Source organism: Bombus terrestris, chromosome 9, assembly GCF_910591885.1.
Source record: "Bombus terrestris chromosome 9, iyBomTerr1.2, whole genome shotgun sequence".
NCBI lineage: Eukaryota > Metazoa > Arthropoda > Insecta > Hymenoptera > Apidae > Bombus > Bombus terrestris.
The window spans coordinates 13,810,705-13,833,938 of NC_063277.1; the positions used below are offsets into that span (position 1 = coordinate 13,810,705).

A 23,234-nucleotide genomic window follows, 5' to 3' on the forward strand; every position below is an offset into this window, starting at 1 on the left:
GAGAATACGTCCAGTAAACTTAAAGAACACGATTCGCGAGTTATCAAAGACCACGACGTTGAAGGGTGCTCGTTAGTTTCCACGCTGATTACAGGTCGAAGGATTTCCGTGAACGAACTACGTGAACTACATGAAGTTGTTGTGTTATAAGCGGTTAAAAATAACAGCTCCGGATTCGAGCGATGAAATGGAACGCAGTTTCAACGGAATCAGAATGTTCCGCGCCGAAGATTCCTCATTAGCGAATTGAAGTCGATGTAATTACGCGGAATTTCGAACCGAAGTACCGAACAGTTGGTTCTCTGCGGTTTTCTTCCGTTCGTGGAAACGAGAAACTGGCCAGACGACATTAATGCTTCGAAGGATGAAGATTTTCCATTCGAACGAGTCTGACTCGTCGGGCCTCAGTTCACACGGATGGCTCCGGTTTAGGAGCGCAATTTGCGAGAAAATGACGTCGAAATGAATAATAAGTTGGTTGCTTAGCAACTGGCTACTGAAAAATTTCTCCATTATGGAATTTAGCTCGAAGGTTGGCACACGTGCCATTCTTTGTTGGCTCCAAAGTTCTTCTCAAATAAAAGAATCTGCTGGCGTACTTGACAAAACGGGTTAACCCCCTCTCTCCCTTACTGTATGCATAACACGATAAATAACTTCACGACTAGCTTGTCGGCACGTTGAATCCACCGGAGCTTAGGAATTTTCCTTTATATATATGCAACAAATATCTTCTCGCTTCTTTTTCACTGCAAGTACAAATAGACGCGCGGTTTTTGTTTCAACGAATCGCAGAAAGATTTGCTTTGGTACAATACGAAGAAAGCGAGGATTTGTAAGTTTTGATATCCAGATTTTTACTAAACGCGAGGTGTTTTAATGCCGTCGAATTGTAGCAGACTTAATTACAGAAATCGGAGGACCGAATCGCGACTGAAGTAAGCTCCAAACAAGCCTTCCATCCCCGTCGAAGTTGAGATAATCGGTACTAAAGTATCCGGCGCTCCTTTCTTCGTTTCGAAACTTTGTTTCGTAAGAAGGATAAAGATGAAGGGTTTAAGGCGGAATTAAGATGGGAAATTGAAGTAACAGCGCACAAACGAAAATCATTATCTCCTACAGCTTCGATTACCAACTGCAAAAAACTAAGCTCCGCCCAGACGCTTCTTCTTTAAGCTAATTAGCATTGGAGGCGCTGAAACTGCTAGTTTCCTCTATATCGAGCTCCATAACAAATGAAAGCTCGACGCGTTTCCCTTGATTCCTTGCTGGAAATAATCGATATTTAATTTCACCGCGAGTTTCAGAACTAAAATGGCACATCGACACCGAGATGAAGAAATTTCATCGAAGAAGCAACGGAGAACGTTCCCGTGGCTGATAATAAAAACCGCAAGTCGTGAGATTAAAAGCAACGTTCGCCACTTCCGGTGACTGTGACGCAACGATCGCAAGAGCCGCCTTAACGACCGGCAAAGTTGGTCAGAATTAAAGTAATGTCGCGCTTTTTCTCCTTGGCCGACGTTTACAACTCCGAAACGCGATGCTAACTTAGATCGTAAAGAAGGAAAGCCGTGGCCATTTTGCAATCGTCCTTACTGTACGGACAATAAATATCAAACCACTGCGACGCCACAGTTTGGTCAACTCGCAAACGAACCGTGGGAACTTGCAGTTTCTCTTAAACACTGCGTTTTAGCGATAACGATATCTGAAAAGGCGAGTGGTATTTGTTGAACAGTGACGTTGAGTTTGAAAGATTAAGCATTGTTGAGCGTCTCGATGCCCAAGGACGCCCAACTCTTTTCAAAGTTCCAGTAGTTATTACGTAGAGAATATCGCAATTATTCGTTGCTTGGATGTTTTCCCCGTCTAAATAACTTAAACGGTCCGTCAAGAATTCCCATTGCTTTATCATTGAACGACGCATTCAAAGTTCACGCGGATTACTCTGAAACATTTTTCAATGCTACAATGCGAATTATGCGCAATCAGACTTTCGTTTGCGAAGCTTTGATAAAATCAGTTTTCCAGTCTTTTCTCAGCGAACCGATCTTACCGCTGGGAGATCGAGCGTCAGTTTACGAGAGACACGCGTCCCGGCATTGTTGCGCCGGTGCAGATCGATGACGTCAAACGAGAATCAAAAGACACCGCAAACACCGCTCAATCGGAACGCATAAACGACACTGTGCTCTTGAAAATTCAACGTCGCGAATATCGACTCTATTCTTAATCTCCCACGATTACCTCTTTTCTTCCTGTCTTTTATCTTTCCTACACAACCACCGACCATTCCAGCAACTCGCAATTCATTAAACATGTTTTTCAAGCAGACTCCTTTGTAGAGAACTTTAATTTCTATTTTAAACGTTTCCTTCGGTTTTCATTGTGCCACGCTTTGTTCCAATAATTTACAGTCATTTTGAATACGATAGTTGTCCAATTAGTTACTCGATGCTATGCGTAGCCGTTCCAAGAGGAGAGTGAAAGGGATTCGAACTATTCGGAACTTAGGTTCGCGTCCTTTGTGTAACAAAGGAGAGACTCAATGGAATCGAGCTACCCTTAGACGTTCCATTGACATACACGTGTCGTCAGCTATATAAAGCATGTACTTTACAACGAAGGAATTTACTAACGAACTAATTAATATGCTAAAGCAAGTAGAAAGTAGCTTGTGGAGTTAGCTGCATAGCGGCAGAATTTTTGTGATTCTCTGTTAAATCACGAGTTTGTTCAATTTGTACGAGGTCGCTAAAAATATAATTAAAGCTTGGTGGATATCATACGTCATTAACGAGGGTGTATAGAAGAGATTAGAACGGAATGAATCGTATCGTGGAATGTATTCTCCGGATCTCAGAGAATGTAGTAAAAACAGAACACAGCAACCAAATACCCGAATAGAGGGCCGGTGACTAATCAAACGAACACAGCAAACGTGAAAGCGAAACAGGAATCTGCGGAGAGGGAAGGGGTGAACGTGATTCGAGACTTACGCAGAGACGAGGCGAACACGCGGCGAAACGAGGGACGCCGATCGAAAAAGGCCAAATGGTTGGAGAAGAAATACATGACGCGTGGCCATGTCTCTCGTTAAACTTGCAAAGGCTGCCCACCCATTGATTACCAGTGACAGGCTACAAAGTCCCTGTTTTTTATTCGAGGCGACGAAATCAAAGTCGCGTCACCATCCTCAAAGGCCAGGCCCCTGCTTTCGATCAGCCAACATCCTCTGTGTTCTGTGCGAGGTCCGATGCCTCTAGCATGGAAAGTGGATGTGTTGCTCTATTGTTTAAGACTCCTTTGCAATTTAGATTGCATTAGTAAATTAGATTTATTTTCTTTATAGGATAAAGTACCCGCGTTGTATATTTTTGAAGGATCAACGAGAAATTATGTTGGAAATAGGTAGATTGAGAAGTTCGTAAAATTGATATTTACGGCGGCGTTTAATTAAACATCCATAAACGAGGATTGGAACTCGCTTCGCTGACTTGTTAGAGGTACTCAAAGCGTCCTAAGAGCTAGCGAAGGCAACAGGTAAATTGAAGTTCCTATCGTGACTAAACGAGACAGCGATACTCCTGATCGTAAGAATTGAACAGCGAGCTTACGTGTAACGAGCTCTTCTTTCGATCCTCGCGTTGATCGCGATAATGGATCTATAGTATCGTTCACAGCAAGAACGAATTGGTCGTGAATATTTTATTAATCCTGGTGCTGCGAGGTGTATGGATATGTGCACATATATGTACGGCATTAGTCACCCGGAATGAAACATTTATCGGCAACACATTCGCTAAGCCGCGGCAATAAAAATGTCTCCCGCATCGGTGTTGCTTGGCGCGGTCAGAGTGCACTAAACTGTACGTGCACTTAAAAGTACCGGCTGAGATGGAGTAAAAAGCCAACGGCCACGGAACATCGGAGAGCAAAGGGAGTGGGACGAGGGGCTAGGAGTAGAAAGAGAAAAAAGCTGAAAAGCTCTCGGCACAAAAAAGTGGGATAAATTGGGGCAACTGCTCGTAACGTTCTGCGCGCCATACATCCTATCGACGAAGTATAGATACCTCGTGGCGACCGTGTAATACGCCGTGCACACGCGCACGAACACATTTTCCACGCGAGATTAAACCGTCTGAAAAGGGTGGTCCCCTTCTACGTCGTGAAACAGGATAAAAGGGGAGAGTTCGACGCAGTCATTTCGAATATTATCGTGGAGACGATGATGAGGGGTGGTCCGTGTACAGTGTACGTGGTACAATTCTTTCGCGCGCTAATTTGGCGTGCGCGAAAGGCTGTTGTACTTCGGAAGAGGGATGATATCGATTAGGATATAATAGAGCACCGGCTGGCTGCCGATTAACGCCGACGAACGTCCACCATTAAAACGGTATTTTCGTCCAGTATTAAGTGTTTATAGATTATGTATCGTCCCTTATCGGCTACAGTTGATAATAAATAACAATCGGTTGGTTTAGGGGTAGCTGATCGTTCTGCGGGAAATAGTGATATTTTATTGGTTGGAGATATTTATGGAAAACAATTTTTTTCGATATGTAATTTCCTGCCGGAGCGTATCGGCAGGTTTCTATTTTCTAATCAAATAAATCACGCATTTGTTGGATATTTCATAGAATATGATGGAATACTGTAAGCTGTCCGTGAAAAATAAGCGTCTAGAAAAAGGTAAATGTTGAGTGAAAAATATAACGAATCGAAGAAGATAAACGACCAAACGACAGTATCTATGAAATAAAATACAAGTGAAATTAATCATCAGATCGTACTCGGTTAAAAGTTTCTTTTAACGAGCTATCTTTTAAATAAAGTCGAACGCATCGTTGCATTTTTTACGGTGATCTTCGTTTTACGACGATGCAACGTTAGTCCAGCTATCGGATACGAGCAATGTTCGCGGAACAATAAAATTTACCCCGCTACACGGTGATCCATCATCTTACGAAAGCTTCTGTCGGAATCCTATTAGGCTCGCTGATTGTTAAAGGGAGTACAATCATTCGTTTTGACAGTCATGAACCACTTGGTGACGATCTCTGCTCAGGAAGAAGTAGAACAATCGCACCGTTTGAAGGAAGCCGCATAAAGAACCGTAAGATTTGTTCGAGAGTTTTTTAATTTGATTCGACTTGTCTCTTCGAACTCCTAGAAGTGTGATATAATTGAAGAATCTGTGCAATCCTTCCATTTTTTTTATACATAAACGCGCAAGTGCTTTGGAAAAGTGAATGAAAGCGTTTCAAAAATTATCCCGACCCTTTTAATGTAACAAAAGCCCCCGCTCCCATCCCGCCTCCAAATAATTTTTCACATCAGAGAATGTTGCATCGTGGCCATAGTAGTTCCATTAGGCGAGCAATATCCTTTTTATCCGACAATGGATCGGATATCTCGTTACGTTGCTCTTGTATATATATATTCGTACGGATATCCGTTATGCGTGCTATCCGGATGCACGCATACACGTCGGCAGGGAAACAGGTTAGTCCTGTACAATGGTATAAAGTCAATATAATTATGCTTCGGGGGTCGGATAGGGATTTCAACGTAATGTAGATCTCATAGGAGGACAAAAGCTGAAGCTTGGAATAATTTAAACCAGCCTGATGTGGACTGATAGTAATATTAATAATAACGCGCGAAAACTGGACCTGCCCGGCTGTAGAGGCTGATTTAGCTGGAAACTGGGCTCGAATGTTTTGAAGGGCGCACCAGGGATTAGCTTCATCCTACTTGTTCAAACATGAACCCCCGGCTATCTCGGTTGTCGCGTTATCTGATTCTCATCTAGGATATTTTACTTTGCATGAATGAACGAAATTTTATAACAAAGAGAGTTGTCTTACACGACCAGATACAATTAGTCGGTGAAAACCGCCGATTTCTCTATTTCCAAGCTCTCGGAAAAGTCGACGAAATAATCGAACCTAATTGCAAGGTATTAAACAAAATTACAGCCGGATTCTGTTCAATTCTGGTATCGGGTTTCAGTTAGAGCTCTAATTAACCTAAAACACGTTTATTCGATAAATCCGCCGATTTCTGATGCGTTATCTAAAATTTCCCATTAATTACATTGAAGAACATTTAATGCACGCTTGATCTCACTTCGGGGTTCATCGATATCCAACACACACGCATCGTATTATTGCGTTTGTCGAAAGAATTTAGAAACGCATGAAATAGTACGGTCGATGATGAAAAGAGGCGATTGGGTTAGACAGTGCGGAAGGGTATAAGCGATTTGAATGCTTAACATGTAAATGCCACACTGATGTTTGGCCGTGATATTAGCAGCGCGAAACAGAAGCTCGATCCAAATGACCGGCGTTTCTGGTTGAATATAAATTACGTTTTGGTCAGCCGCGCCCACACCACGTCATCTACCCCTTGTCGGATTACGTTCACGGATCTTACGCGTAAGGGAATAGTCAGATGGGTCAGGGAACGGTTGAATAGAAATTCTTCCGAAGGTTTTTACAACGTTCCGGAAATTGCTGTAATATTTTTTCGCGGTGACGTTTAGATTGGACGACCGTTCTGGCGAAGGAGAGATTTCTTGGTTCAACGAGTGAGGTAAGTTATGCGTCAATGATGACGCAGTATCTACTACCTTGACTGATGCTCGGGGGATGCTGGCATTGTTTGAATAAATCGTCGCTATTTGTGTAGAGAGAAAAGTAGCTGATAAAAAGTAGAAAAAAAGGAATATAATAATTTTTGTAGCCAAAGATAAAATAATAATATTTTAGCCAGAAGGCGTATGTAGTCTACTTTTCGAGTAAATTGCGTATTTGATAATTAAACAGAAATCAATAGGTTTCTGAAGGTTTCTAAAGGTTCTATATCGGAACCTAGAAACCTCGTTTAGAAACAACGACGTGAAAATAGTCCGTTAATAGTCAGATATAATTAACTCGTCAAAAATCTACGATTTTCATCGAGTTTACAATTTTCGTTCATTGGGAAATTGATTAAAAAGAATTTATCGTTGAATCAGCAACAAATAGACCAATTATCGACAAATAGAACGCGATTCGTTAACGACGCTAACGACTAGCTGGCGTATTTTATAATCAGACTGTCAAGCACGATCGTTGAAAACAACTTCGAACAGCGTTTAAGTGTCGTAATCTTTCGAGCAAATTGTGAAAGCGATCGATACGCGCCGTGATACGGACTGGCTGTCGAACATATATTGAATTACAAGGCACTCTTATCAGCAGAACTATTAATCAGCAAATACCCGATAGCCGAATGTGGAAGTTACGCGAAACGAGATCACCGTAAATTTTATGGCCGAGTTATTCGAATTTACAAGAGATACGCATTCCAGTTGCTTGTGCGCGCCAATTCACCCAGTTTACAGAGGTATATCCTTTACGTATCGTCATTGTTACCGATACTACTGTTGTGTCAACTGTGAATCAATAATGCCACATCTCTGATGGCGTGGGAATTGCATTAGCAAACAGGTAACGCAATGGAATTCGATGTTCCACACGTTACTTCTTTTTTTCGTATATTTATTCCTTTTCTCTTTTTTTCTTTTTCGGATTAGTCGAAAATCGATAACCATACTTTTGCTCATTTTTTCGCACTGCCAGCTGCTGTTTTCGTAGCCACGCTGGCTTTAAACGTTATTTCCACAGCATTGAGTACGTTTTCACTTGACAAATTCATCAACTGGTGTGGATCATTGGACGATAGTAACTGTTTATTTTTTCCTTTCCATCGATACCTTTTCCATGATACAGTTGCCATTGTCGAAGCGTCGAATTTCCGAATCAAAGAGTTTCATGGACGCCATCCGGTGGAATCGTTCAACCCTTTGATTCTGCGGCTGCTTATTACTAGGTGCTTCCAAGCTCTGATCACATTTAATTGAAATTTTACGCTGCGCGCGCTATCAGCCGCTCGTTCCGTGCTCAAAATTTCGCGTTCATTGATAGGATGCCTATTTGGACCCGCGTTTTTCTCGGCTGCGAATCGCATTTCACTTGGCTACGAATCACGTTTATCAAACCGTCAGCGAATCCCTTCTGTACAGTCGAACTTGTCATTCTTGTCCAACACACGAACGAACGATTCGTTTACCGATACTCTCCGATACACGCTAAAAAGAATCTGTCGACCCCGTTTAAAGAAACGCGAACCTTGTTCCAACAGTATTCTCGATTCTTCTCTCCATCAATCTTCCCCCAGAAACTTTCCTATATACTTTCCTTCTGCCAACCGTATTAAGACTAGATTTACAATGCGTTTCAATTCAACGTGTTCTCTCATAAATTCAGTTGATTTTCAGGGGCCTGATTCTGCCTGCCGTTTCTTGCTATTAACAACATGAAAATCGTCGGTTTGACCGCGACGTAATTAACGATAGCGATAATGCGTTATGTCGAACAATGGTCAGTGTTCCTCTGTGCGAGAGCTTACGCGTTTGAAACGAGTTTCCGGTTGTCGTACTAGCGACCTATTATTTTTTTTTTTTTTTTTTGTCGCTACTCTGTTGGTCGTTTCCTTTCGCGCAGCGACGAACAAACGCGACCCAGGATACGGGAGTTTCGTTGCATTGTCCCCGATCGCTGGCACAAAAGAATAAATTACGCGATTGAAGCCAGCTCGGCGATATTATTTACCCGTGTCAGTCGATATGCAGAACGGTAATACACGTTTGTCACGACAGACTGTACAACTTGAAATTCGTTGGCGCTCGTTGTCCTAGAATGACAAAATAGAGCAATTTAGAAAAAGATCTTTCGAGGATTTATTTATACGTATATACGAGCATTATGAACAGTGATTTCAAAGATGAAGAATACACGATTCTTCTATTAATTCGTAAGAATTTTTGCTAGTGTGTAAGATCTCGTCGTAGACGTTGAGAAAGAGCAGGGACGCACAAGAATTTGCGAGATGGCAATTACATGCGCATCAGTTGCAGCTCTCCGTCCGGAAAGGGAGCATCTTGTTTCCACTCTCTCGTTCGAGTGGCTAATTAAATCCGAGATATTGTGCCGAGCATAAAATTAGCCGTGTGAATGTCTGGGAATGAATAAGCTGCAGTCTGAATACCGCAACTAGAAACCCGTCCCTGAAAACTTTCTTCCGCTGGACGGCAGTGGTTTTACGAGCCTCCTGTTTGTTCATTGATCGCCGGCTTGTAATTAAAAACCCGCACTGACCTAGTGTAGAACGAGAATATTTTATTTTTAATACGGAATTAATCTTTATTCATTTTTCTGGCAACGTCTTCAACGTAATTCAATAATTGTCCGTAAAATAGACCAAGATATGGTATATCGAGTAAACGAATACTTTAAAAATAATTACAAACACCTTAACTTTCTGAATTATGAATCGAACATGCTTCTTACTTTGCAGTATCTAAAAGCTACCGCATCTCACAGACAGTAGTTGCACTCTGTGGTCATTTTAATTACTACCCAACGCGCGAATTTTCTGTACCATCAAACAGATAATTATTAATTACCCACGATGTAGCCAGTAGTATTTGCGAAAAGGAAATGTTGCGGCATGGAAACAAGAATGAACGAGAACCTACTTTGTTTGTGGGTTCGTATTCCGCCACCACAGGGGGTTTCCAAGATCCCCTGTTGCTCCCGCGGATATTACAATACTGCAATACGTGTGCTATAAAGAAAATGAAACGACGAACGGCCGTACCGTTTTACAATCTGATACCTGCGCGTGGTAGAGCCGTTCCGGTTCTAAAGAATAAGAAATAAGGCCGTTGGTGGGCCATGGAAACAAAAGTAAGGACAAAAGACAGAAGGGACAAAAAAACGGAAGGCTGAGGGTAAAAATAAAGAAGATGGTGCAGACGAAGGACTGTTCTGCAAATCTCTCGCTTAAAATCAGGACGCAAACACGCCACGATGGGGAGATATGCAAAGTGGCAGGGGCTTTATGCAAAAGGTCTTCTGCCACCGATTCACTTTCCGTCGCTCTTATCATTCCGCATGTACGAGTCTTGCGACGCTCTCTTTATTTATTTTACGCGGCTTATATACAAGTAGAACGACAACGCGACAAAATTCAACGTTTCCCGCGCCTCGTTTTCCTTATTTCCGCTGTGAGATAACAGAAGCAAGAGACATCGTTTCCACAGTTATTTCTCATTGTCGGTAAAAAGATTAATTTTCCACCGAATTTCTCTATTCTGCAAAATTTTCCCATTTTATTTTTTATGAAATATAGAGAAAGCTTATGCATGTATCATGTAGACCGATAGATATTCTTGAAAGGAAAGCTCGCGAACGATTTGAATTGTCACGGTTGATACGGCTCCCTCGCTCCTTCAGTTTGATCAATAAGCTCTTTTGCGTGCCAGCACGAGATATTCGCGAAAACATGGAAACATATTTCAAATTCGAATCCGTACTCCTCTCTTATTTTCTTGAATAAAATATCCATTCAACAATCCCAGCTTGAAACTTAAATTAGAAACAGAGACTACTGAAGATTCAGCCCGATATCGAGGGAACGAGTTCCTCTGGCCTCGAGATCCGCTTGTTCGTGGCCCGTCCAAGAAGGAGATTGAATTCATTGCAACAACCGGCAAGAACTTAATTAAATTTGAACGTGCGCTTCATTGAAATTGATTCAAGCGATCGCGTGCAAGCACGCAAGATGTATCGTTAACCGTGGGTGTCTTTTGATCGAACCACGATCGATATGCTTCTGCACGCGACTCAGACAGCCGATTGCTCGGAATGAAGACCATTTGTCTACCATCCTCCAAATACATCGGATTGTTTCCATAGGAATGAATAGCCTCGGTCTCCAAGAAATTTTTAATCATCTAATAATGGATCTTCACTCGACCATTGAGTACAATCTCGTCGAATCGATGGAATCGTCGAAGGAAATGAGATTTCAATGTGTTTCAGGCGAATCGTTCAAAGATTAATCTCAATGATTCTCTGTCGTCTTAGTAATTTATCGCGTTTAATGGATATCATGGAGCAACAAAACTTAATCTGCGTATTAAACATATCACACGTATGGATTAGCTTTACTTTCTCTCGTTAATCATGAGAAATTTCAATATCGACTTGAATATCCCTCAATGTTTTGCGCAACTTTTACAATTTCATAACGTCGAAAGATCCGGCGGAGCAGCGTTCCGCGAAATCATCTCGTTTTAAAACATTTTCCGCACGGCGAGATAAATCGCAGACTTATTTTCCAGTGAAACAGTTGTCGACACGACAGACGTATATTTCGACCGATGTCCGGCGGTTTATATTAAAGATTTCGATAACCGTTCCATCGCAGGATGTACTCGAACGGACGTCGCGCTATCGCGACCAGACTCGAATATCCGAATCGCAGTCGTGTTCCGAGACCGACGTGTCGACCGCAGAGTGTGCTCGGTAGTGGATACAGCGATTCTCGAAACTAATCGAGGCTCGACACAGATATGCTCGATAGACACGGTGAACATTATGATATTCGCCATTCGTTTTGCGATTCAATTACACGCGAAATACAGAAATACGATCGTACCATGAAGACTTTTGATGATGTGAATGTTGGGTATAGGACGAATTTTTCTACGTGCTTAAGCGCTTTTGTTGCAAATTTTTTAATCGAATTCAGCGTTCGTCGACAACGAGAGTTGCCTTCTACGGTGTCCTTTGAACGAGTATCTGGAAGTTAATTCGAAGTAATTACCATGCTGCTAACGATCAATTAAGCGCATCTGGGATAGATCCCGATAATACAGCGACGCAACTATGGCTCAAGCCTGTTACGACTTTAGCCAGTTCCTGCAAAAAGCGCAGACTCGCGCGTGCCGAGGAAAATTGCCTCGCGGAATAACGTTTAATCCGATTTATAATCGAAACGGGACAAGGCGAACGAGACTATATCTTCCACGAGCAAAACGGTTTACACGTTTTACTCGAACAATAATTTTTTCTACAGAAATAATATCGACCGTGTTAAAAAATTTAGTCTTTGATCGAGGAAAATAGAAAACGGATGGTGGAAGAAAAAAAGAGAAAGAAAAGAGAAGTTTACCAAAATCGATCGACTTCGTATTGCAGCTGACGAAAATATCTATTAGAAGAAATTGTACAGATTGTTTTATAAAAATAGGGAAGAAAAGAAAATGAAACTTGTTTCGTACATCAGAACACGCAGAAAGGAACTCGTCTATCCCTGCTTCGTGTAAATAAGCGAGTGGCCACTAGACGGGCAATCTTCCCGGCTCATTAGGGGAAATATAGGCACGCTCGCGTGTCCACAGTCGTACCGAGTCTTCGTTTCTTGTGTCGAAAAGAGAGAAAACTCACGAGACACGACGCAGAGTCACGTACGCGAGAAGGGCGCTCCTGAGGGAACAACTCCCACGAAAGTCTGAAAAACCTTGACGTTGTTGCTTTCCTCAGAGAGCTTCATTGTCTGCAGGATCGTAATTAAGTTAACGTTATTGCTCCTTTAAAAAAGGAATTCGATTCTCTATTGAGTTTAAGTACATTTCATTAATATGTAATATATGTACCATAACGTGTAATATATGTAACGTATAATGTACTGTAGAGTGGATGTAAAAGTCGAATTAACAGGTGCTCGACTTTCTTATTCTAGGGAAAATCTTTTATGACCAGTGAACGTTGAATAATGTTGGAATTACGGCAATTTGCTGATGGATTATCGGATTATCGACATGGTTATTACACACCAAGATTTTAAATTTAGTGCCCCTAAGGGATGGGATTATCTCTGATAAATGAAACGTTTGCCTGGCGTACATGTTTTCTAATTATGTCGTGTATAATAAGTATGTCAAGCAAACATTGCGTGCGTTGACGTTACTCTCTGTCAAAGAACCACAGGGAAATAAAATAAGCGACGAAAAACTGCGTCTCCTGTGTAATATTCAGGCTGCAATTAACCAGAAACACAAACTGTGTCGAAGCTGGAACGCACATGATGAGAACTTAGAATCAGGACGAAATGGAGTCTAGAGGTTTGTGAAATATGAATTTCCACGCTCGATTCTAATTGAAGAAACCCCGTGTAAATTAATCTTACTTGCTGTACATTCGTTAATCAGCTTATAAAGTAGAGAATGAAACGGTAAAGCGTTATGCGATTTGATAAATTCGTTATTGTACTATGTTACGATAAATAATTTCCTGTTATTCCGTAGCTGTTACATCACACGTGAAATAAGCAATACTCGACTACATATTCTACGCTTAATTCGGACTTATCCTATTTTAACCTAAATCCGGAAACGCAATAAACTCTGCCAAACTGCAAATTCTCCAAATAAACTGTACCAAACACATAGATAAGCATTCTAGCTTACAGAGCTAATTAACTCCAAATAGATCGCAACGACACTATTCTCGAAAAGATGAAGCATATCCTGAGCCTGAATTTGCGATGCCTATCAGGAAAATTCGAGGCGCAACAATGGCTGCAGCCATCGGTTGGGTTATTAATAGTTCAGCGAGCTGTTGTTTTTCCCTGGGTATTCGCTGCTAAATAATGGACGGCGTTTCGGTACGGCGTGGCGCGACCGCGGCGACGAGATGCGCTCGTTCGAGCGTGCAGCTTGCGTTAAGAATGGGCCGCGGGCGAGAGTCACGAGCCTAGGGGCGAGCGTGGCTTAATTAATCACGCGATTTATTACATTTCTCCATGATTTTTCCTAATAGCCTGGTTCGGCCTTTGTGCAAAACAAAGCGTCGGCTCTGGTCTTTGTCCGTGACTCTGACCGGGCACGAAGTGAAAAACAAAGTGAAAAGGAGCAGTAGTGGCGCGGTTCGACTTAATTAGATGCTAGCTACAGAACACTGCTGATTTTCCCTGCTTTAAATTAAACGCGCCGTCATATACACTAACCTTGCGTTCTTTTTCTACTCCCAGCTATTTAATTAACGTTTCGACAACCCGATTCGTTCGTCTGGCTATCTTCTGGCCTATGTCCTCGTTTATTCCTCTTGCGTACGGAATTTCGAAGCGACACGCGCTACCTTCGTGATTTCATCTTTTCGATCTAGTTCATGAAATGCTTGAAATGCTTGCGTACTCTCTCTCCCTCTCTCTCTCTATCGTCGATTTTATTCTTTAAGTCGGCCTTCGTGGAAAACATGTTCGATACGAGCCGGATATCTTTGAAAAGTTAAACGATAATACAAATTTACAAACGCTCATCTTCTCGTACCAAAATGTCTATGATCCACGAGAATCAGATTAAATACGCTTGCAAGGAAGAAGTTCTTTTACATCAACGATTCGACTTCATTATAGAAAAAACCTATCTCGACTGTTGCGCTTTATTGTCCCTTAACGCCAACTGGGGAGATTGCGGAGGAAGTTCATCCCCTTCTCCGTTAGAGTTCCTCGTCGACGAACCGTTGATCCGGTTTCCGGCGTGCTGCTCGGAATATCGGTTCGCGGTTCGACGAAAACCGAGACGGCGCAGTCGGACGCATCTGTTGCAGAAACTACGATATCCAGTGACCATAACCATGAAGCAACGAGCCACGGAAAAACCGTTTCCTCTATTCCAGCTGTAGATGCCGGTTTCAGCTTGGCCTCTCACATTTTTTCACGAACACACGTGCAACCAACCTCGACGCCGCCATTTCGAGCGTGTTTCCCCTTATCGCGGGGGAAGAATATGCAGACAGCCGAGATTCTTTCGTGTGAAAATCGGTGGGTGGAGTCCGAAACAGCTGAACGGAAGTAAGGAGAGAGATGTTTCTGCGCTTCCGCGTGGAAGTAATAGAGATTCTTTGAGAGAAAAAGTAGTTTTTAAGGATATTCTCTAGCTATGAATGAATTCTGCTCGTGGCTGAATCGTATCGGTGATTTATACCGAAATATATCTATAATCTACGCGTAATTCGCTATGTATAGTTCAGTTTTAGTTCGTTTAAATCGTAACTAATGAATAAAAGAACTAAATTTTTCAGTAGATACTACGGACAGTCTTATATATACGAGCAAATGATATAAAATACAAAAAATCTGCTAGAAAATTCAGCGCAGTGTAGTATCGAAGAACTGTAAAACGCGTGAGAGCTCATTATATGGAATATAGAATAGAGAAATATAGAAATGTTTGCATAGTTTTTCTTGGCACGGAATGCTCGAGCGAAGGTTTACCTTCTTATGAGAAGAAACGGGGCCGCATAATTTTCCATTGGACCGAACATTCGCGAAAATCAACAGAGCCAAATGAATTTAAGAACAGAAGTTGTAGTCCATGGGGGATAAAATCGCAAACCTTGGGCGGTCTTAAATTAAGACACCTCAAATATTATCCTTCGATATCTCTCTCTCTCTCTCTCTTCCTCTTTCTACAACAAATAACAAACAATCTTACATCCAACCGGAAACGCTCATTCCCCTCTTAAACGTCACGAATCCATGAACGAATCGTCTACACGAGGAATATTCCAGCAATTTCTTCCAATTCTGCGAATCGGAGTTGCGACGACAATTTAATTCGAGGAAAGAAGAAACTTATGCCGCCGCAAGGACTGGCTGGAAGTTTTTAAGAAGAGAGGAGGGATCGCCACCCATCTAGAGAGTCCCGTGACGGCAATTGAGAACATTCTTAGCCCGGAAACGAGGATGGCGGACCCCGTACGACCGGCAGATTTTCAAGAGAGCCAGCTTCCCACTCGTAAGCCCGGCAAATCCAATTCGCAGAACAATAACGACGAACTTTCGAGCCGTTGTCAGGTGTCCAGGCACCACCTACTCCCTCTGAAACTGCTGGTCGGAATGGATACGGTCCGGCAGTGTTATTGCACAGCCAAGAATATTATCTCTCCTCCATATTCTTTCCTTCCTATCTCTCCGTTTTCACTTTTCTCGGCGTTTCCTCGGGGTTGTTCGTCCTTCAGCCCCTTCCTCTTCATCCCCTGCCTGTTCAAAAACCGTCTTTCAACGCGAAGAAAGAAGCCAGACTGGTATGGCACGACGGAGGGTTAGAAATCCACATCAGACAGATTTCCAGAGACGTGTGAAATCCTAAGGATCCGATCAGACTGCGTTAGTCTTCGTCGTTTTTCGGCAGCTTTGCCTTTTCTTCGAAATCACCGTTGAAGGGAAATAACGTTCGCTGCAGCTCACGAAACGGCCTACATATTACGATTGTTTTTCTTGCTTGTATTTTTCTTCGCCTTTATGTACGTGCGGTTTTTTTCGCATTTTTTTTTTGTTATTGGTTTCTGCGCGTCGACGATGGTGAAAATTGAAATTCCGTTGTGACGAGAACTCGTCTGTCCGTCAGAACGGTTCTATTTATTCGGCTGGCCGTGAAAAATGTCCAGCTGGCCCTTCCGCACGTTTAATCCGACCCGGCCCAATTAAACTGTCAGCCGAAATTAATCTGCCACTTGTTTGCTGTCCTGTCATCGGTGTCTCTTCTTCTGTGACGCTTGGCGTCCGTTGTTTTCGTTGTTTTTCCAGCCAGTCGCGTAAAAAATGGCTCCGAAAGATTTCAATATACCTGTTGACGTATATACAACGATGGTTCAAGACAAACAAAATATTGGACAGTTTCATAAATAACATTACTGCGATACAAGATCCGACTCATTGCGAGAAAGTAGCAACCAAGTAAAAGAAATTGCAACTTTATGGCACGGTTCAGTGACAGATTGAAATTGTCAAAAGCAAGAATTGTGGTTCGGTTCATTAACGGTGTCTAAGCTTTTAATCAGCAAACTAGGTTCGCATCAATCATCGTTATTGCATTGACGTTTACCTGCAATTTACTTGGATTTCGAGGCTTCGAGGTACTTAGAAGTTTGCACGTCGTTCATTTATCAGATTGCATACTAATCGAGTTTGGCCAAGTTATGCTTTACGGCGGCCTTGCTGCAGATGTGTACATTTCATGGCGAACGGCCATTAAAATACACAATTTAAAATTATACGTTGGAATAGGTAATACTCTCAATAATAATTTCTTCCTTCGTAATTACGGTCGTAACTGTTTCTCTTTATGAAGCTATTCCTTTCTCCGAGTATTTTATTGCAAGCATTTCTGTCGCGCAAAGTCTGATCTTGGAACGACTCGAATACTCGCTATCTTTCGTCAATTATTGTCTCGTAATAATTCAACAATGTTAGTAAAAGTTAGGAAGCTGGAAGGTAGACGAAAAAATTGCGTCAATTAACGATAACGAGGTAAATCAAAGACACGGCGCGTTCGTTGCATTCGCCCTAAAAATAATTCCGAGCCAGAGAAACGCTGACGCGAAATTTTACGCGAGTCCTGCATGCTGATAGGTCATTTATCGTTGAGGAACGGCTGTCAGACGTTTTTTGTGCAAACGCGAGTCAATTATTCTGCAAGAGCAGACTGATTAGGGAAAAAAACGTATTCGACGATCCATAAAATAAACCAGCTACCTACGTGCGACCGTTTCTTTTATCACGCTTGATAGTTAATCGATCGATTGAATATATCGCTTCCTTCGTAAATCAATTTTTCCGGTAAAATAGTTTGTCATAATTATCCTCGGAATATCCATAAAGTCATGTTTTTTGTCCAATTAAAACAGAAGAATACGGTTTCTGTTAATTAAAAAGTGGGCATCCATCTTTTATCCGACCAACAAAACGAGTACGCTTTCCTGAGCGAAAGAAAGTTGTCTGATTAATGGCATTGTCTAGATAATGTTACGGATTCGCAAGTCTGAACATGGTTTCCATGCTAGAGCTTACTTTGACCGGACAGACTAACTGTCAAAGCGGTAAATTGCATTTGCTAGCTTGCGTGGCCTTTCGTGCTCGTCGAACGTGGAAAGTCTGCTTGCGAAATTTCGGTAAATGCAATTAGGAATTTAGCAAATTCGAGACAGCAAGTATCGTTGATGCGGTAATTAGTCTGGTCGACCAGGCACGAGCCCAATCGTTTATTAGCTAGAAACGGGCGTGAATACTCGTTCCGAGAATCGAATCAACCTTTTCTATCGATTATTGCTAGAGCGACATGTGACGACGAGAAATTTCATTTACAGGTGCACAGTTTTCCAGCCTTTTCGAGCTTCGTATTTTTTGAACTACTTACTTTCCTTCTTTTACCATTGCACTTCTGTCATCTACTTTAACTGTTTGCGAAATCTGCAACTTTTCACCTTCCAGGGTTTTTCTATTTCTCTTTTTCTACTCTGGCAATTTTTCTCTCTTTTACTCCCTTCGGTAGGTTCTTTCATTTTTCTGGCGCGCAAGTGGCATGTCTACTATCTTCCACGTAACAGAAAAGAGATATCCAAACGAACGAACGATCTGTCGAGCCGTCTATCAACAAAAATTTTCACGCACTTCCATTCGAAACGTCGTTGAATTCAAGATGGGAGCACCCCGGCGAAAGTTTTCCAATTAAATTTCCAGCATTGCATAGATCATGCTGCTCTCCTACTCGTGAAAAATGAAGATAATACCGATTCATTTGAGTTGCGGATGAATCTTAGACGTCACGGATGATCGATCACCATTCGTTTATTTCGCCAATTTTTCTTACCTTATTAGAATACTTTCATAATACTCGGATAATACCGTAGTTCCATCCCCACAGGTCTTCATTAATTCATCCCAGCAGTTCGGCGTCTATTTTTTTTTCTTTTTTTTTTTTTTTTTTACTTATTCGAAGTCGTTCAGCTTTGATTGATTCACTATGAATGCTTATGCAGCGCCGTTTATTGACTCGAACTACTTACATACTTCTTTAACTATAGACACATCGTACATTTCGAACAAATACAAGAATTTCTGTGTGAAAAATGTATCTGTTAAGATCAATTACTATCTATATATTTCTCGTGTAACCAAAAGTCCTAATTTTTTTTCACAAATTCGTGCTTCATAATTATTCTAAAAGGCTTACCTGAAACTACCATTGCGCTACTGCATAGGAAATGAAAGAATCGGCTGCAGTGCCCATAAACCCGATCAGTGAGACGGAAGAAGCAGCGAAGGAAAGACCAGAAAACGACAACGAATAGTCGGAGGATGGGATTCCCTTTAGAATTCGATTGTTACGCGGCGTGGAATATCGATTCGATGTCGGCTGTTCAGACGACCTCTTGGACGACAAGAGAAAGCAGAAAAGTCCATTCCGCGGAGCTGACGTGATCGACATAGACGTTCGGTGGCTATTGTTCGGGCTCGTCGTTACGCGGCGTAGTTTCCAGCTGCAACTCCTTTCGAACTCAACTTCTTGCACTCACGTGTGCACAGTTTTACTGTATACCGACGATGCCGGATAAGAAGTCGACGAAGCTAAGATTTTCCGGCACAAGTAGCGAGAAAAGTCCAAAAGAATGCAACGGGTACACGATACCTCTTTTAGCGAAACTATTTTTAGTGCAGTAGTCGATAAATGGAGTGCAGGAACCGTCGTCTCTTGGTTCCCATTCTTAATTCTGCTGCTTCCGTTCATTTCGTACAGTTTTCATATTCTTCGCATCGAAATATAGCGAGGCTGTTAATTAATTTATTTTTTCCCCTCGGTGACTTTACTTCGATTCTCGATTTATTGGCTTTGATCTTAAGTTGGAAGAAAATATCTGTCAATTCTGTTCGCGATTGTCGAGTCAACGCCATTGAAATTTCCCAACGGTAGACTAAGTGTCGACGGAAACAGTCAAGCCGAACAAAGTCGTGATGTAAAATTGACAGCGCGTCAAGCTGCCTTGTTGAGAAGGAGAGAATGCTTCGTCGAGGAAGTATATTTTTTGCCAAATCGATCTGTTCACCAGTTGAAAAATAGAGATTGCGGTTTCCCGAGCGTGCGAGGTAGGCGTACGCAACTTGCTCCCATATTTCGCGTACAATAGGGCGAAATTGACTATCTAGAAGCTGGCATTTGCCGGTTGAAAGATGAACTACAGAGCTTTCACCTTTCGAATCGATTCGGTCGTCGATTTGAGATTTTCCAAAATTCGCCGAATCTTTTACATAAGCACAGTATCGTGTTAAATCACGCGGACAAAATAAAATTTGTAAAGTCCGATCGATCCGCAAAGTTATGTTCCTCGTGTTTGCTTCTTCGGCTCCTTTAATTACCTTGCATGGCCTAGTTTATTCGGGGCATCGTAGATACGAAAGCTTTGAGGTTGATGTCGGCGTCACAGTAGAATAAACATGTACGTGGACAGACGATGATCGATGGCCCCAGTGAAAGCATCCAGGCTACGGTCAGACGTCGCTCGGTGACTGGAAAAAATGTTTATCCTATGATCGAGTATCGGTCGAGGGTCAGTACAAAAAAACAACGAGTATAATGGGAGCATTTGAGTTCACGGTGTTTTCAACGTAAACGTAATCCCTGATAAAGCTGTTCGTTTCTTAATCAATGTCATTTAATACATATACGTGCACGCGTACAGTCATTAATATTTACGTATCATAATGTTGTAATTGAATAATTACTAATGACATGATAAATACCATCGAGGCATTGAATATATTAAATTGCGAGCAGATGATCCAGAATATATGTACAGATCTTAAGAATTGTACGTAAAAATGCGTAATACTGTATCATTTATACTACACTCGTATATATTATACTTATACCATACATCTAAAAATCTAGAAGAGTTATATTTGAAGCTATCAAAATTTTTCACGCAGGAAATTCCTTTAAAAGCTATCCAATTTTCTGGAAAATAATTTTCCTCAAACCAATACCGGTGGAGCGACCAAGAATTCGATTAAACCACCCAAGGAACGCGGGGGACAAAACTGTGTGTAAAATTTCATGTGACGGGGTCGATACGCATTGGACTAAACAGCTGCGTCAGCAATACCGCCTGGGGCGAAGCGCAAGACTATGCCGTATTCGCCTATCATCTGGACAACGTTGCCCGCTAGAAACAATTATTACTACTTGGCAAACTCAAATAGTCTATCGGTCACAGGCAGTAGTTGGGAAGCTCTGTTAACCATCTGCCTGTCTGTCTGTATACGTACTCGTCCGTGTGTGCTTATGTGAGCACGAGCAGAGAGGAACGCTGTCACGCAACTCGCGCGTCAACGTGCGAGCACGTAGCGCGAGCGTGTGACGCGCCTGGTCGCTTGGTATGCGAACGAGTGGACTACACGTCTGGGTTATCCTCGCTTGGAATAATCAGCGACGTAATGGAGTGTGGCGTGGTTAATGAGCTACCTGCTTCTCTGGTCGTTTGACCACACGCGAAAATTTGCTTCCACGTTCTCTTTTTCTTTCTCTACTTTCGCAACGTTTTTAAAAAGATGCTCTTGTTCTTGACTCGTTCCACTACCGGGACAAACTAAAATTCAAGGATAAAAATCCTTTGGATTTTGTGAACCGCCCAATGTTTCTCACCGATTGTGTTAGAGTCAATAACAGAAAAGATATTTCGAATATTTTTCTCCGCGATATTTCTACATTTCAGTCGGATTCACTTATCAGACACTCGATTTCACTTGCATGTATATCTCTCTGTGCAGCCAGAACCACACAGTTACGGTTACAAGCGCAGCCTCCTGCCGTCATTTGCCCTCGGCAGCCTGATAATATCCGCGTCGTGGAGTCACTTATTGGGTAGTTGTCTAATCGACTGTGGAGCTAGGTATAGATATACCAGGGGTGGCTGTTAGTAGCGCACGGCTTGACTCCCTCGATTAGTCTGTTTAACGGCGCTAATTGAACGCGAAACTGCGCCCCGTTGTCGGCCTTATGAGAACGCGTCTTCCATTCTTCCCGCGTGGAAAGCACGTTTGCGTACCGAAATAGCGGTGGATCGAGCGAAACAATAGAAAGAACGCGATCGCTCGGGTTTGATCCGAGTTTTATCTTGTTCTAACTAGCGGTAAAGGTTTTCTCGAAATTGGCCCAAACGATTCGATTGCAAGAATGACGATTCAAGAGAATATTAAATCGAGCTAATTGGAATTATCGAATGACCCAGTTCCATCAAGTTGTGCGAAGAAATTGCTTGACGTGAAAAAAGAAAAAAAGAGTCACGTTTGCGATATTCATGAACACGTTCGAAAGAAGAAACTTGTTCGCTCGTTAAACTCTTTTTCAAAAACGGTAGAACGTAAAGAGATAGTTAAGGATCGTTTCGCTTGGTGTGTGTCTCTTGAAACGTTTATTACATCGTTTCGTCTACATTAACAGACTACGTGTATTCAGCTTTCGTAAATTCATGTCACGATCGATGTAACAACAGTACCTGGTAGAATGATAATTGCTCAACCATCTTCTCAAGTGGATTACCTCTGTTGAAACGAAGCATTTGTATTACAGATCTTCTGTTAAGCTTGCGACTTGGCTATTCAATATCGATGTTCAACTTCGTTGCTTGGCTCGATTTCGATAGAAAACCAATCGTTTCGTTTCATTGTCTTTCTCGTCAAAACGAGAAGTCTTCATTTTTTCTGGAGACAAACCGGCTGCGTATGCTTGCTTTAATTTTTGTTAATAATCGTATTGATTTTTCTGTTTCAGAACTCGCTGCGTACCTAGAGAAACAGCTGCCTCCGTCTTCTACCCCCGAATTTGTTCAACGAATCGACGTAATATTAGAAAGCAAGAGCATCGGTTGTCGAGGTTTCGAGAATCGCGCAAGAAAACTTTCTACAAAAGTATAAATGAAATCCCATATCGCGACGTATCGGTGTTTTCGCGATCCCCCATCCGCCTCGAGCGGTGTCACGCGCGGTAAGAAATGGAGCTAAGAAATTAAGCGATCAATCGCAACGCGTTACAGTCAGTGGCAAAAATGCCGAAGGAGGATTCGTAGGTTTGAGTCGGTGCTCGCCTTGCTGTTGCTGCTATTCTAACCAGGAGGTTAATTAAAGTCGATGACCGGGTCTAATGGTAAGTGTTTCGACGTCAGCGAAAAACCGGACCCACCAATTTTCCGTTGATATCCCTTCTCTGTGTCTTTTCCAACGAAAGAATACGAAATTCAGTGGATTGCTAGTAGAATCCGCTAACTTTCAGTATTATCTGCGACCATCTTCCATTCTTGTAACTGCAAATAAGCTTGCAGAGATTTCTTAATTAAAAGTAACTTTCAGACATTCTTGTTCAAATAACGACGCTTTAACTTCAAACAAAATAACATAAACCGTATGCAGATAGCTATAAATAGGAGCTACATACATTCGAGCAAGTCGACGAAAGCGTTGACCTATACTATTGCGAGCCGCAAACTTCAGCTATG

The 23,234-nt window shown here is 42.0% G+C and overlaps 1 protein-coding gene across 2 annotated transcripts in view; it reads left to right on the forward strand.

Moving 5' to 3' along the window:
* The window catches only part of LOC100649264 (neuroligin-4, X-linked), a 261,737-nt gene that overhangs the window by 33,669 nt on the left and 204,834 nt on the right, over positions 1 to 23,234 (forward strand). For both annotated transcript variants that reach the window (XM_003397768.4, XM_012311998.3), the window contains exon 2: positions 22,514 to 22,885. The gene's annotated coding sequence lies outside the window, so the exon portion shown is untranslated. The remainder of the gene's footprint in view (positions 1 to 22,513; positions 22,886 to 23,234) is intronic.